This window comes from Pongo abelii, chromosome 17 (genome assembly GCF_028885655.2).
Source record: "Pongo abelii isolate AG06213 chromosome 17, NHGRI_mPonAbe1-v2.0_pri, whole genome shotgun sequence".
NCBI lineage: Eukaryota > Metazoa > Chordata > Mammalia > Primates > Hominidae > Pongo > Pongo abelii.
The window spans coordinates 58461739-58477481 of NC_072002.2; the positions used below are offsets into that span (position 1 = coordinate 58461739).

General features: G+C 38.2%; 1 pseudogene; it reads left to right on the top strand.

The window, feature by feature from the left end:
- The first annotated feature begins 14743 nt into the window (after window positions 1-14743).
- LOC100453286 (inhibitor of Bruton tyrosine kinase-like) lies at window positions 14744-15427 on the top strand (annotated as a pseudogene).
- Window positions 15428-15743: the final 316 nt, after the last annotated feature.

Below are 15743 nucleotides of genomic sequence, written 5' to 3' on the forward strand. Positions count from 1 at the left end.
ACTGGTGTGAGATGGTATCTCATTGTGATTTCGATTTGCATTTCTCTAACGAATAGTGATGTTGAGCTTTTTTTTCATATGTTTGTCGGTTTTGTAAATGTCTTCTTTTGAGAAGTGTCTGTTGATATCCTTTGCCCACTTTTTGATGGGGTTGTTTTTTCTTGTAAATTAGTTTCAGTTCCTTGTGAATTCTGTATATTACACCTTCATCCGATGGGTAGATTGCAAAAATTTTCACCCATTCTGTAGGTTGCCTGTTAACTCTGATGATAGTTTTGTCTGATGTGCAGAATCTCATTAGTTTAATTAGATGTCATTTGCTAATTTTGGCTTTTGTTGCAGTTGTTTTTAGCATTTTCATCATGTAGTCTTTGCCCATGCCTATGTCCTGAATGGTACAGCCTAGGTTTTCTTCTAGGGATTTTATAGTTTTGGGTTTTACATTTAAGTCTTTAATCCATCTTTAGCTAATTTTTATAAAAGGTATAAGGAAGGGGTCCAGTTTCAGTGGCTGTAGATGTGTGGTGTTATATCTGAGGTCTCTGTTCTGTTCCATTGGTCTCCATGTCTGTTTTGGTACCAGTACCATGCTGTTTTGGTCATTGTAGCCTTGTAGTATAGTTTGAAGTCAGTGATGCCTCCAGCTTTGTTCTTCTCTTCTTTGGTTCCATATGAACTTTGAAGTAGTTTTTTCCAATTCTGTGAAGAAAGTCAGTGGTAGCTTGATGGAAATAGCATTGAATCTATAAATTATTTTGGGCAGTATGGCCATTTTCATGATATTGATTCTTCCTATCCATGAGGATGGATTTTTTTTCCATGTTTGTGTCCTCTCTCATTTCCTTGAGCAGTGGTTTCCTTCACATCCCTTCACATCCCTTGTTAGCTGTATTTCTAAGTCCTTTATTCTGTTTGTAGTGATTGTAAATAGTTCATCAATGAATGATTGGGCTCTCTGCTTGTCTATTGTTGGTGTAAAGGAATGATTGTGATTTTTGCACACTGATTTTGTATCCTGAGACTTTGCTGAAGTTGCTTATCAGTTTAAGGAGTTTGGGGGCTGAGATGATTGGATTTTCTAAATATAAAATCATGTTGTCTGCAAACAGAGACAATTTGACTTCCTCTCTTTCTGTTTGAATACGGTTTATCTCTTTCTCTTGCCTGATTGCCATGACCAGAACTTCCCATACTATGTTGAATAGGAATGGTGCGAGAGGGCATCCTTGTCTTGTACCGGTTTTCAAAGGGAATGCTTCCAGCTTTTGCCCATTCAATATGTTATTGGTTGTGGGTTTGTCGTAAATAGCTCTTATTTTGAGATATGTTCCAACAATATCTAGTTTATTGAGAGTTTTGAACATGAAGGGATGTTGAATTTTATCAAAGGCCTTTTCTGCATCTGTTGAGATAATCATGTGTTTTTTTGTCTTTGGTTCTGTTTATTGGATGGATTACAATTATCGGTTTGCATATGTTGAACCAGCCTTGCATCCCAGAAAGGAAGCTGACTTGATTATGGTAGATAAGTTTTTTGATATGCTACTGGATTCGGTTTGCCAGTATTTTACTTGAGGATTTTCACATTGATGTTCATGAGGGATATTGGCCTGAAGTATTCTTTTTTTGCTGTGTCTCTTCCCAGTTTTGGTTACAGGATAATGCTGGTTTCATAAAATGAGTTAGGGAGGAGTCCCTCCTTTTCAATTGTTTGGAATAGTTTCAGAAGGAATGGTATCAGCTCCTCTTTGTACCTCTGGTGGAATTCTGCTGGAATCCATCTGGTCCTGGGCTTTTTTTGGTTGGTAGGCTATTATTGCCTCAATTTCAGAACTTATGAGTCTATTCAGGGATTTGACTTCTTCCTGGTTTAGTTCTTGGGAGGTTGTATATGTTCAATAATTTATCAATTCTTCCAGATTTTCTAGATTATTTGCATAGAGGTGTTTATACTATTCTCTAATGGTAGTTTGTACTTCTGTGGGGTCAGTGGTGATATCTCCTTTATCATTTTTTATTGTGTCTGTTTGATTCTTCTCTCTTTTTCTTTATTAGTCTAGCAGTCTATCTATTTTGTTAACTTAAAGAAAAAACAGCTCCTGGATGCATTGATTTTTTTTTTTTTTTTGGAGGGTTTTTTGTGTCTATCTCCTTCAGTTCTGCTCTGATCTTAGTTGTTTCTTGTCTTCTGCTGGCTTTTGGATTAGTTTGCTCTTGCCTCTTTAGCTCTTTTAATTGTGATATTAGGGTGTTGATTTGAGATCTTTCTAGCTTTCTGATGTGGCCATTTAGTGCTGTACGTTTCCCTCTTAACACTGCTTTAGCTGTGTCCAGAGATACTGGTACATTGTCTCTTTGTTCTCATTGGTTTCAAAGAACCTCTTGATTTCTGCCTTAATTTCATTATTTATCCAGGAGTCATTGAGGAGCAGGTTGTTCTATTTCCATATAATTGTATGGTTTTGTATCAGTTTCTTAATCCTGAGTTCTAATTTGATTGCACTGTGTTCTGAGAGACTGTTTGTTATGATTTCAGTTCTTTTGCATTTGCTGAGGGGTGTTTTACTTCCAATTATGTGGTCGGTTTTACAATTAGTGCCATATGGCACTGAGAATGTATATTCTGTTGATTTGGGGTGGAGAGTTCTGTATATGTCTATTAGGTCCACCTGATCCAGAGCTGGGTTCAAGTCCTCAATATACCTGTTAATTTTCTGTCTCATTGATCTAATATTGACAATGGGGTGTTAAAGCATCCCACTATTATTGTGTGAAAGTCTAAGTCTCTTGGTAGGTCTCTAAGAACTTGTTTTATCATCTCAGCGATCCTTCATTGGGTGCATATATATTTAGAATAGTTAGCTCTTCTTGTTGAATTGTTCCCTTTACCATTATGTAATGCCCTTCTTTGTCTGTTTTTGATCTTTATTGGTTCAAAGTTTGTTTTTTCAGAGACTAAGATTGCAACCCCTGCTTTTTTTGCTTTCCATTTGCTTGGTAAATTTTTCTCCATGCCTTTATTTGGAGCCTATGTGTGTCTTTGTACTTGAGATGGGTCTCCTGAATACAGAAACCGATAGGTCTTGACTCTATCCAATTTGCCAGTCTGTATCTTTTAACTGGGGAATTTAGCCCTTTTACACTTAAGGTTAGTATTGTTATGTGTGAATTCGATCCTGTCATCATGATGCTACCTGGTTATTTTGCACACTAGTTGATGCAGTTTCTTCATAGTGTCATTGGTCTTTATATTTTCGTGTGTTTTTGCAGTGGCTGGTACCGGTTTTTTTCTTTCCATATTTAGTGCTTCTTTCAGGAGCTCTTGCAAGACAGGCCTGATGGTAACGAAATCCCTCAGGATGTGCTTGTCTGGAAAGGATTTTTTCTCCTTCACTGATGAAGCTTCGTTTGGCTGGATATGAAATTCTGGGTTGAAAATTCTTTAAGAATGTTGAATATTGGCCCCCAGTCTCTTCTGGTTTGTAGAGTTTCTGCTGAGAGGTCCACTGTTAGTATGATGGGCTTCCCTTTGTAGGTGACCTAGCCTTTCTCTCTGGCTGCCCTTAACATTTTTTCATTCATTTTGACCTTGGAGAATATAATTATGGTTCTTGTGGTTGATCTTTTTGTTTAGTATCTTAGTGGTGTTCTCTGTATTTCCTGAATTTGCCTGTTGGCCTGTCTTGCTAGGTTGGGGACGTTCTCCTGGATAATATCCTGAAGAGTGTTTTCCAGTTTGTTTCCATTCTCCCCACCTCCTTCAGGTACTCCAATCAATCATACGTTCGGTCTTTTCACGAAGTCCCGTATTCTTTGGAGGCTTTGTTCATTCCTTTTTATCATTATTTTTCTCTAGTCTTATCTGTATGCCTTATTTCATCAAGGTGGTCTTCAAACTCTGATATCATTTATTCTACTTTGTCAATTCTGCTATTGATACTTGTGTATGCTTCGCGAAGTTCACATGCTATGTTTTTCAGCTTCTTCAGGTCATTTATGTTCCTCTCTAAACTGATTATTCTAGTTAGCAGCTCCTCTGACCTTTTATCAAGGTTTTTAGCTCCTTCACATTGGGTTAGAACATGCTCCTTTAGCTCAATGTGGTTTTTTATTACCCATCTTCTGAAGCCTACTTCTGTCAATTTGTCCATCTCATCCTCCATCCAGTTCTGCACCCTTGATGGAGAGACACTGCGATCATTTGGAGAAGAGGCACTCTGGCCTTTTGGGTTTTCAACTTTTTTGTTGTTGTTGATTCTTTCTCATCTTCGTGAGTTTGTCTACTTTCAATCTTTGAGGCTGCTGACCCTTGGATGAGTTTTTATCGGGTGATTTTTTGTTGTTGTCATTGATGCTGTTGTTGCTTTCTATTTTTCTCTCAATGGTCAGGTTCCTCTTCCATAGGGCTGCTGCAGTTTGCTGGGGTTTCACTTCAGGCCCTATTTATCTGGTTTGCTCCTGCCCCTGGAGATGTCACTCACGGAGGCTGGAGGACAGCACAGATAGGTGCCTGCTCCTTCTTCTGAGATCTCTGATCTTGAGGGGCACCAACCTGATGCCAGTAGGATCGCTTCTGTATAGGATATCTTATAACCCCTGTTGGAGGGTCTCACCCAGTTGGGTAGCATAGGTAACAGTACCCTTTTAATGAAGCACTTTGTTCCTTGGTGGAAGAGATGTGCTTCACTGAAGGGAAATCCACTCGTCTGGGCTGCCTGGATTCCTTAGAACTACCAGGAGGAAAGGCAAAATCTGCTGGTCCGCAGAGACTGGGGCCACCCTTCCCACTAGGGGCTCAGGCCCAGGGAGATCTGGATTCTGTCCCTGAGCCTCTGGCTGGAGTTATTGGAGTTCCTGCAGGGCAGCCCTGCCCAGTGAGGAAGGATGAGTCAGAGTCAGGCCTGAAGAGGCAATCTGGCTACAGTTTGCCACAGCCAGTGTGTTGGGCTATGGTGGCCACGTCTTGGGACCAAGCCGTACAGCCTCCCTGGCTCCAGCAAGGAAAAATCACAGCTTGGAGCTATACGGATAGATGCTGCCCTTCCCCTGCCCAGCTTGCTTAGTGTGTTAGGCAGTTGTGAATCTCAGTGCTGGCTGCTGCCCCTCCCCCGAAGAGCTGAAACCTCTTAGACAGCAGACAGTGGTTGCTCTAGTGCTGGTTTCCCCTCTCCCCAAGTACTCGGTAGGCTTAAGCAGATTCCAGCTGAAATGCTGTTGAGAATCTCCATGGCTCTGTGGTCGGGATGCTAGGCCCTAGTGGCATGGGTTCACTAGTGGGACTTCTGATCCATAGTTTGCACAATTCTGTGGAAAAAGCATGGTTTCCCCTGCTGTGCTGAGTAGCACACTCACTTACAACCTCCCTTGGCTGAGGGGGCTCCCCTGCCCTGTGTAGCTCACAGGTGGGTCACTGCACCACACTGCTCTTCCTATCTCTCAGTGGGTCACATAGCCTCCTAGTCAGTTCTGATGAGAGAACCTGTATACCTTGGTTGTGGGTGAAACATTCACGTGCTTATTGTGGTTCTTTTCAATATTGTCATTTTTTTTTTGAGAAATGGGAACAACAATCCTAAAATTGTATGGAACCAAAAAAGACTCCCAAATTCCCAAACTCATAGTAAGAAAAAATAACAAAGCTGGAGGCATCACACTTCCTGATTTTAAACTATATTACAAAGCTGTCATAATCAAAATGGCATGGTATTGGCATAACAGTAGACTCATAGATTATTGGAGTAGAATAGAGTGCTTAGATATAAATCTTCAAATACCTATTCAACCAATCTTTAAGAAAACTGTCAAGAACACACAATGGGAAAAGGATTGTTTCTTTAATAAATGATGCTGAGAAGACTGAATATCCACATGAAAAATAGTAAAAGTGGATCTTTATCTTACACCATACACAAAAAGCAACTAAAAAATGAATTAGAGATTTAAACATAAGCCCTGATATAGTAAAACTCCTAAAAGGAAATATAGGGAATAAGCTCCTTGACATTGGTCTTGGCAATACGTTTATAGGTATAATACCCAAAAGCACAGGCAATAAAAGCAAAAGTAAACAATTGGGACTATGTCAAACTAAAGAGCTTCTGCACTGCAAAGGAAACAACTAACAAAATGAAAAGGCAGCCTATAGAATAGGAGAAAATACTTGCAAACCATATATCTGATAACGGGTCAATATTGAAAATATACAAAAAACTCATATAACTCAATAGCAAAAAAAAATACTAAAAAGCCCCCCAAATGAACAACCTGAATAACATGATTTTAAAATGGGCAAAGGATCTGAACAGACGTGTTTTTAAAGATGACATACAAATCTCCAGTAAGTATGTATGGAAAAGTGCTCAACATCACTAATCATTGGAGAAATGCAAGTCAGAACCACAGTGAAATATCAACTCACGCCTATTAAGATGGCTACTGTCAAAAAGATGAGAGAATAAATGTTGATTAGGATGTGAAGTAAAGGGAACGCACACATTGCTGGTGTGAATGTAAATTGATACAACCATTATAAAAAGCAGTATGGAGTTTCCTCAAATGATGAAAAATAGAACTATCATATGATATCTCAATCCCACTTCTGAGTATATAGCCAAGAAACTTAAATCTATATCTTGAAGAGAGATCTGCATTCCCATGTTCATTGCAGCATTATCCATAATAGCTATGATAAGGAAACAAAGCAAGTGTCTATCAACAGATGAATGGATAAATTATCCTGTATGCATATAATGGAATGTTATTCCACCTCAAAAAATAAAGAAATCCTTTCATTTTTACAGTGTGGAAAAACTTGGAGGACATTATGCTAAGTGAAATAAGGCAGACAGAGAAAGAGAAATACTATACAATCTTACTTATATGTGGAATCTAAAAAACGTTAAGCCTAGCGAAACAATGTAATAACTTTTGCAAGTGGCTGGTGGTAGGGGAAATGGGGAAATATTGGTCAAAATGTATAAACTTTCAGTATAAGAAGAGTAAGTTCTAGAGATGTAATATACAGCATGGCAACTACAGTTTATAGTAGTGTGTAGCACACTTGAAATTTCCTAAGAGAGTCGATCTTAAGCATTCTCACCACATGTACAAAAGGGTAACTATGTGAAGTGATATATATGTTAATTAGCTTGATTATGGGAATTATCATACAAGATATGCATTTGTTGATTTTACCTCAATCAAACTGAAAAAAGAATACAATTGATACAACAGGCATTGTTCTAACAGATTTACATATACTAACTTAATTTGTGGTCTCCAAAGTTCTAAATATAAGAAAAACTATTATCTCCTTTTTAAAGTGAAGAAAATTGAGGCATAGACAGAATACATTATTAGGCTAGATGACATATCCAGCAATTGATAGACCTTAAAATTGAAGCCAGGCATAATCTTTACCATTCTCTGATGCCACTTTATGACTTATTGATTTGTTCACTTATATTTATGACATACACAGCTTTTAGTTTATATTAGTTATGGCTAATAGTGAGATCCCAAAAGCAGATGTCAAGGGAAGATTTGGTTGTTCAAAGATTTGGTTGGAGATGCCTGTGTGAGGGATGATAGAAAGAGAGCCAAGAAAATCTGTGAGGATTGTAAAACCATGATACATAGCTGTTTCCATGAGTAGAAGAGATGAAATAAATATCGGGGTGGGAGAAAGTATCCTATATGGCAATGATAACCAAAGAAAGTGTTGTCAAGCCATTGGGAATCTTCAAACCAGTGTTGGCCACCAGAAGGGTTCTAGTCTTCCTGGAACAGGTCAGCCTTAGTATTGCCCTGCTGAGGTGTGGCCTCAGCTGGGCAGACATAAATTCCTGAGTGCAACAGCCAGTCAGTTACAGTTAATCTTTAGGGTTGGAGGTTGGCATGATAGAGAAAATTCTCAAGGCTGCCACACAGTTTAATTATATATACATTTTTACTACCTTTAAATTGTTTCCTACATATTGATCTTATTAATCTTGATAAAAACAGAAACAAAAATGGAAAACATAATAGGTGCTGAATAATATTTTTGGTGGTTGGCTACTTTGCTCATTGGTTTGTTAAATAATATATTCAAATATTTTTCAATGGAATGGACTATTTAAGATGATAGTTTCTAGAAATTTATCTTTAAATTCCTTCATTGAAACCATTTCTTCCATAGAAATTCACTGTGCAAAAATTCTGTTTTTAAACCTTAAAGGATTTTTTGGTGAGCTCATAGGGAAATTAGAGAGTATTTGTCCTTAAATGTCATTTTCAACAAAGAAAATAACTAAGGATAACAGGAGTTAGATTTTCCCAATATCACATTGTGAGCTAGTTTTAAAGCTACAATGTAAATCTCAAGTCTGACTTTCAAGTCTAGAGGTATACGGTCATGCTCATGCTTTCTCATACTGGCTATATCGCCTTATCTTTATGACACAGAAGATACTGATTTCTGGATTAAAATATATGCATCCCCTACCCCCATTCTTTAGCAGAGCAAGCAAGCTAAACATTGTTAACCGTTAACCTTTTTGTATGCCTGGTAGAGGAGGTGAGAGAGGGTAGCAGGCAATGAGGCCTTGGGGCCTGGAGAGGCACCAATATAGTTATACTCCTCCAGCTCTCTGAACTGGCAGCTGAGGCTGAGGTTGACAAGGAGGGTGTGTAAGGCATCTGTGGTCACCAAGCTGCATAAAAATTTCACTCATTTGCCGGTCAACTGGGGCTGTCAACCAGACAATCAGCATAGCCAGTTCAGCCTATGACTCTTTCAGGCAGAGAAGAAAATGTTTGACTTATTGGGAAGCCCCACTCTGATGAAAGCTGCTTTACTGTGTCTTGCATTCAGAGTGCTTTCCTCTGCCTGTCTCTCCTGATAATTGTGAGTATCATTGAGATGAATAAATAGTGATGGCAAGGCTGTCACTTCCATAATCTCATATTCTGACCTCTGGATGGAGAGGCAATGATTGCAGATAGATTCCCCAAACACATACCAAGCCTTTTCTCTACCTTCCTCCCACAATATTGACTTCCATGGTTATACAGATTACTCATCCTTTTTTCCCCCGATTACATAAGAGTCAACTGAAAATTTGAATGACTTACTTATTCTACAACTCTTATTTTCACATAAGAAACCAGTAGCTCTGTCCCCTGTGCTATCTGATGATAGATTCAAATACAAGCAAGTAATAACATTTGTTGAGAGTTCTGACCTATCCTGGCAGCAGATGAAACAAAGCAAAGGATGTAATATATACTTTTCTGCAATTAACATGTATGAAACTTAAATGAGATGTAAGAAAAAATGATAGGAATGGAGTAGAATAGCATAAAATATTAAACTAAAGATGATGATCCAAAAGATATAATAAGCACTAATGGTAATATTACAATGATAGTATTTGAAATATAAAGCCTAGGAAAATCAAGGCCATTTTATTTAAGACTTTTTTCACTAAAGCTTCTGAAGGTGAGTAGAGCAAAACTTAACTATTTTTGGGCTAAATTAAAATGAACTTACTCTTAGGTAAATAGTTTTGTGCAATTTTATATATCCATAACATGTCAGACTTTGGACAAGAACTTTAGTCTCTTGACTTCTAATAATGTACAACGGAGGGAATTATATTATTGGCTATAGTTATAATCTATTATATCAATGTTGGGAGTTGAGAAATTAAAGTCAATGAGCAAATATTTACAGAATACTTTTATTCTTGGTCCATTTATATACTAAATGTACTGCAAGACATAAAACAATGAGAACATATTGAGAATTTCCTTTGGACTTCACTGAGGTAAGGCCCCACACAGAGCATACTCTAGGTCATTTTCCTAGAGGTAACAGGTTGATTATTTGCCACAACCTCCAGTTAGGCAAAATCACAAAACTATTCCTTGACAATTTCCTAAGCTTCTGGTGCAATATTTTGAAGATTGAAAAAATTTAATTTCCAAGAATTCTAATGAGCCTCTAACTAAATCCCATGACATAACTAGAAAGGAAAAAATAGAGAAATCATACTCTATTCTTACATATTAGGCTTGTAGTCATGACCTTGAGGCTATAGATATCCAGATAATCCATTGCTTTGTATTCAGTAAATGTTTCTTAGATGTGACATTGGCCAGGCGTGGTGGCTCACGCCTGTAATCCCAGCCCTTTGGGCGGCTGAGGCGGGCGGATTACGAGGTCAGATTGAGATCGAGACCATCCTGGCTAACACGGGGAAACCCCGTCCCTACTAAAAATACAAAAAAATTAGCCGGGCATAGTGGTGGGCACCTGTAGTCCCAGCTACTCAGGAGGCTAAGGCAGGAGAATGGCATGAACCCAGGAGGCGGAGCTTGCAGTGAGCCTAGATCATGCCACTGCACTCCAGCCTGGGCGACAGAGACTCCATCTCAAAAAAAAAAAAAAAAAAAAAAAAGTTGTGACATTGATTAGATTTTAAAGAACAAGCACATTTAGACAAGTAAGAAGTAAAAAGCATTTCAAAAGAGGAAGCTGTGTTCAGTGAGAGGTGTTAAGTACCTAACACGTGCCCAATATAACTCTCTGCTAGGTTTGGGAGACTATTTGGATGAGAGAATTTTAGAGAAAGCTATCTGCTGAGATATTGTATCATCAATTCTCACCACTAATTTCAGAAACCTAAGTTTTTCTTCTTTTAAAATATTCTATAGGAAGTCTGAGGAATGGTCAAAGAATATTTTTGTGAACAGGTATTTAAGACCAATAATCTATTTGCCACCTCTAGAATGACCCTAGGGAAGATATGTCTTGTCTGTGTGGGGAATTATAACAGTAAAGTCCAATGGAGAGGGCAAGAATCAATACCAGGAGTGTTCCTCTCTCTTACTTTCATATTTCTGTACATGATTTTCTTTTCCAAAATTAAGGGCAGAGAAGAAAAAGTGGCAAAGATAGAAAGCTACCCCCATTGTGTAATACTAAAAATAAACACTGTGAAATGTTTATTTCACAAGAAACATTGTAGGCATGTTTCTTTTAATAGCATTCCACTTGCACTGGACACTCCTACCCCACCACAGACGTAAATGCCTCAAGTGTTTCCACAGTGCTCCTTCCCAATTGCAGGAGGCACAATTTCCCAATCTCCCCTTATACCCTATAAACACATGCTCTCAAACAATTATCATCTTATGAAAAATCATAAATAAATTCTTGGCTAGGTGGTTGCACTGGGTCATCTAAAAAGCTCTGGAGTGAAAATCCAACAGGCGTGGGACCCAATATTACTAGCTGTGTATAAGATTTTAGGCAAACTAAGATCCCTTTGGATTTTAGTATATGTGAGCATTGGAGAGATGATCTCTGAGGAATTTCCAGCTTTGAAACTTTATAACATTGCAGGAGAGAGATATGTTCCAAATGAATGAGTAAATATAAAAGTTCTTTGAATATTAATATGTACTTGATAAATGAATGCTATGAAAACCATCCCAGGAAGTGCACTCACAATATGCTGAAAGCAAACTGGGTTCTAGAAGAAGATTGAATAGAAATTTTACTGCTTGCTGGCATCATATGCTTTTTGGACTCTGGCATTTGAACTGCCCTGATATATCTATAGTCTGTTTTGCCACTTCCATCTTCCAAACATGGGGGATTAATCTCAACATTCAGGCCTTACGTGGCCACTGAGCTCTATCTCCAAAGACACTAAAGCAGGAGTTTGAAAAATCACCCCCAACCATGGAGATTATGAAGCCATTCTCACATCGATCTGCTTTTTCAACAGAAAAAATAAAAATTCAAACATCACGTTATCAGGACTATGTCTGCAACCACTCCCTACTCCCCCATCCCCCATCCCCACCAAGGAGCTATGTCTAACCCCCTGCCACTCCCCCGACCCCGCTTTCTTTCTCTGTCTTGCCTGTTATTTCCATCATAATGGAGCAAGACTAACAATGCGGGCACGGTGCCAGCTCCCATTGCTGCCTGATGCTCTGATGGGCTTTAGATGTGAGCACATGTTGAGGGGACATGTAAATGATGTTTGTGTGCTGCACAGTCAGGAAAACAACATTTCTGCACTGGCTCCTTTGATCTCCTAAAAGCCAAGTATCATAATACAAGAAGATTTTTAAATGGGTATAAATAAATCCAAGTGGCTCCAGCCTACATCAGAGCCTACCTGGCTCCATTGGCTCCTTCAGGTTCGCCTTTCCCCACATCTTGGGCTCAATTAGTACTCAATTAGTACATTTCAAGTACACCTGGATTCCAACAATATCTTAGAATTAAAAGTGAGAGAAAAACTAAAATCCTTTCTACTAAGAAGTCAGTTTCTCCCATTAGAAAAGTCTGGGAGAAGTTTCTGTCACAGATTAGTAGCAGCTCTGGGGCAAAACAAAAGATGGACTTCACTTTAGTTTGCATCTGGTGCAAGTGTCAAAAACACACAGCAACAAGTTGTGATTACTTTGCAGGTTGACAGATTTATTTGAAGTAAATTGGAGGTAGGAATAATCCAGGAAGAAATAAGAATCAGAAGACTATACAAACGAAATGCATGACCAGGAGAAAAAAAAAAAAGGCATTTTAGCAGAGACATCTGCATGAGAAAAGGAAAGGGAACAAAAGCATGATATGTTCATATGATCTAAGAGTGGTGAAAAAAGAATATACCGGGGCACATATTTCAAGAGATGGCCAGGGAACTGGTAAAATAAACTTGTTTGGGATGTTTGGAGTCAGACTGAGAGATGATGAGAGACTTAAATAAAAATGCCAGTGAGGTTGTAGACGACAGAAGAGTGAAGGATGACGCATCCATGGGAGGGGTAGGATCTGCAGAAATTGAATGGTGGTAAAGAACTATAAAAACTTTAGTTGGGACTACTGAATGAAATATAGAGCTACAAATATAGAAAAAGTGATTTGGTGAAAAGTTAAGTCTCATTTGTATTGTGTCAGGTACACCCGTGGAACAGGGCCATGGAAAATTGACAGCACCTGGAAATACAGGTCTGGGTATAGGAAAGAGAAGGGGTGAAAATTTGATGACAAGCAAAGCAACAAAACTGAAACTTAAATTTTGCATAGTTTAAAAGGAGTTGGGAAGTTCCAGGGATAGACAGATGAGGAGAATGCTCAGTGTGATAGAAAATGATCAGTCTGAAAGGAGACAGAAGGGTGTTGGGCATAAAAACCAGAACAGAGAGCATTTTATGGAGTGTGTACTCAACAGTGCAAATGTAACAATCCCAATAGTATGAGAAATAAAGAGGCTTGTTGGATTTGGCAATTTGATGATTACCAGTACAATGAACAGTTTAATTTTAGGAGAGAGAGGAAAAAGCAAAATCCAAGAGGACCAGTGGATGAGAGATAATGAACCAGAGACTTAGGTGGTGACTAATCTTGAAAACAAGTTTCATAGTAAACAGAAGAGCAATAGTTTGATAACTTTGTAGTTGAGGGAAGAAGAATATAAGGGAAGAAGAATATAAGTGAGGGGGAAGTAGCAAGTGGCAGAAAAAAAATTGAAGTATATCATGTCAGTTACTAGTAAACCTCTATCATCACTTGGTATAAGTTTTGGAAGACAAAATGTCTTATGTAGTCTGGGTTATCCTTCATTTCTCAAATTGGGCCCATTAACTGTTAGAAATCCCCTAGAATCCATGACCACAGTTCCCATTGATATGATGCTGTAACCTGACCCAGGCCTTAGGAGAGAGGGCATAGTGCATTTGTACCACCTGCCCAGAGACCAAATGAATGGCTCAGTGTCTATTAAGATGTGGAGTAGCTAAAGGAAACTGGAAGGGAAATCAGAAGCTGAGCTGATGGGAACAAGCAAATGTGACTATTTAACGAACTTGATGTTATATCTGAGTTGTCCTGTGCTGAACACGAACAGAACAGTAGAAAGAAAATATATACCAAGGGTGTCAGGCTGAACATAAAATTAGGATCCTGGAGTACGACAAAATCAGGAATCATGACGCCTGGCAAAAGAGAGAGAGAGACAAGAATGGAACAATAAAGTAGGTTATTAGGAAATGATGTAAAATCTCAAGAGTACTAGATCAAGTGAAGAGACAAGTAGCAATTCCAGTATTCAATAATTACCCGCTGTAGAATTGTGATTGGTCAGGATACCAGGAAATTATTTAAAAGTGAAATTATGGAATCTGGTTATATCTCTAGTCAAATTCACCCAAAATTAGTTAGGGAGAAGTAGTAATGGAGACAAATGCAGGTAAAATGGAAATTTAGACAAAAGGAATGATCAGCGAGAAGAAAAACCTCCAGACTTGTGCAGAATGGTGGCACAGATATGATCAGTGGCAGGACCTTTCTAGTAATATCATTTATTTGTACATGTTTTATTTAATTGTGATTTTCTTTCATGTCATCCACATAGTATCAATGTTAACAAAAGCAAGGGCAGAAATAATCACCATCATTTGCAGGTGAGAAGAGGATGAACCAGCATACTGAAGTAATTATCTCAGGACTGAAAGAGCCTGCAAACCAACTACAAGAGTTGGTAGTATCAATCCTGTTACTGGAAATGGGCTGTGTAGCAGATATTTTAAATATTGGTGACTTTTCCTGTGGTTTTAAATGTTCCCTAGAGTATGTAAGAGATGTACTATTAACGTAAGGTTTAACTTTCCCCGCAATCTTATCTGTATGGAATCCCATTGTGAAATCAGGAGACTGTAAATCTCTAGGACTACCCACTTTTGCATGGCTTCCTGTTGTGTTGTGGCTCTCAGAACTATCATAAAAACAGAAGAAAGTAGACAAAATGTGGAACTATACCAAAGTCAAATTTAGGCAAAATGATATCTTATAGAGTTAAACTTTCTCAGAAGCAGTGAAAAATAATTGTATCAACTACCAAAGAAAACAATTCAGAAATTATTTGCATGGAAACAGTTTTAACCACCCCTTCAAAAGCCCCCAAACCAGTATACGTATGGAAATTTACATAAATGTTTGGGCAAAAAAGCCTATTACTGGCCATAGTTCGAGAAATCATGTCAAAAAAGTTTGTTTTAAAGAAATTAAAAATTCTCAGGCTCCAAAAGTTGTGAGATGCTCTACTCACAGTACCCCAGGAGCAGAAAGTAGCCACATTTCAGATTTACCATCTCTGGACAGTCCAAATGCCTGGCTATCTTCTTAAATGACTGCTCTTTCCATGGTAGCCCCAGTCACTTTCACATATATTGTAGAAGAACTACAACAGGAAGCAGCTTTATTTGAAGTTGAGAAAAAACCTTGGCTCTGATTCAAACTGAAGAGGATGCAGTACATGATTTACTGGTTTTCTGTCGGGCATTTGGCAACGCTGAGGAGTTTGTCATTGTTGAAAGGATACCACAGGGACCACTGGCACTACCTATGGGGAATAAGCGTGGATATTAGTTCACTGTGGGGTTGAGATACATTTTTCAAATTATGATTGTTAGTATAAAGAAAAGCTGAGGAAAAGAGTTCTTATAAATTTAGTAAGATCATATTAAATAGAATAAGAAAGGTTCTAATTTCCTTACTGTGGTTTAAGCATAGTGTTTGATAAAAAAGAAATTCCTCAGAATTGTGATTTTAGTAATTTTTCATGTAAAAATGTATAAGAGGAAAAACTTATTAGGTTAAGATTAAATTGGATTGTTTCTTCTGAATAACAAACACTGAATAATCTAACAAATGTATGAGTAACTGAATTGTAAGACAGAAAGAA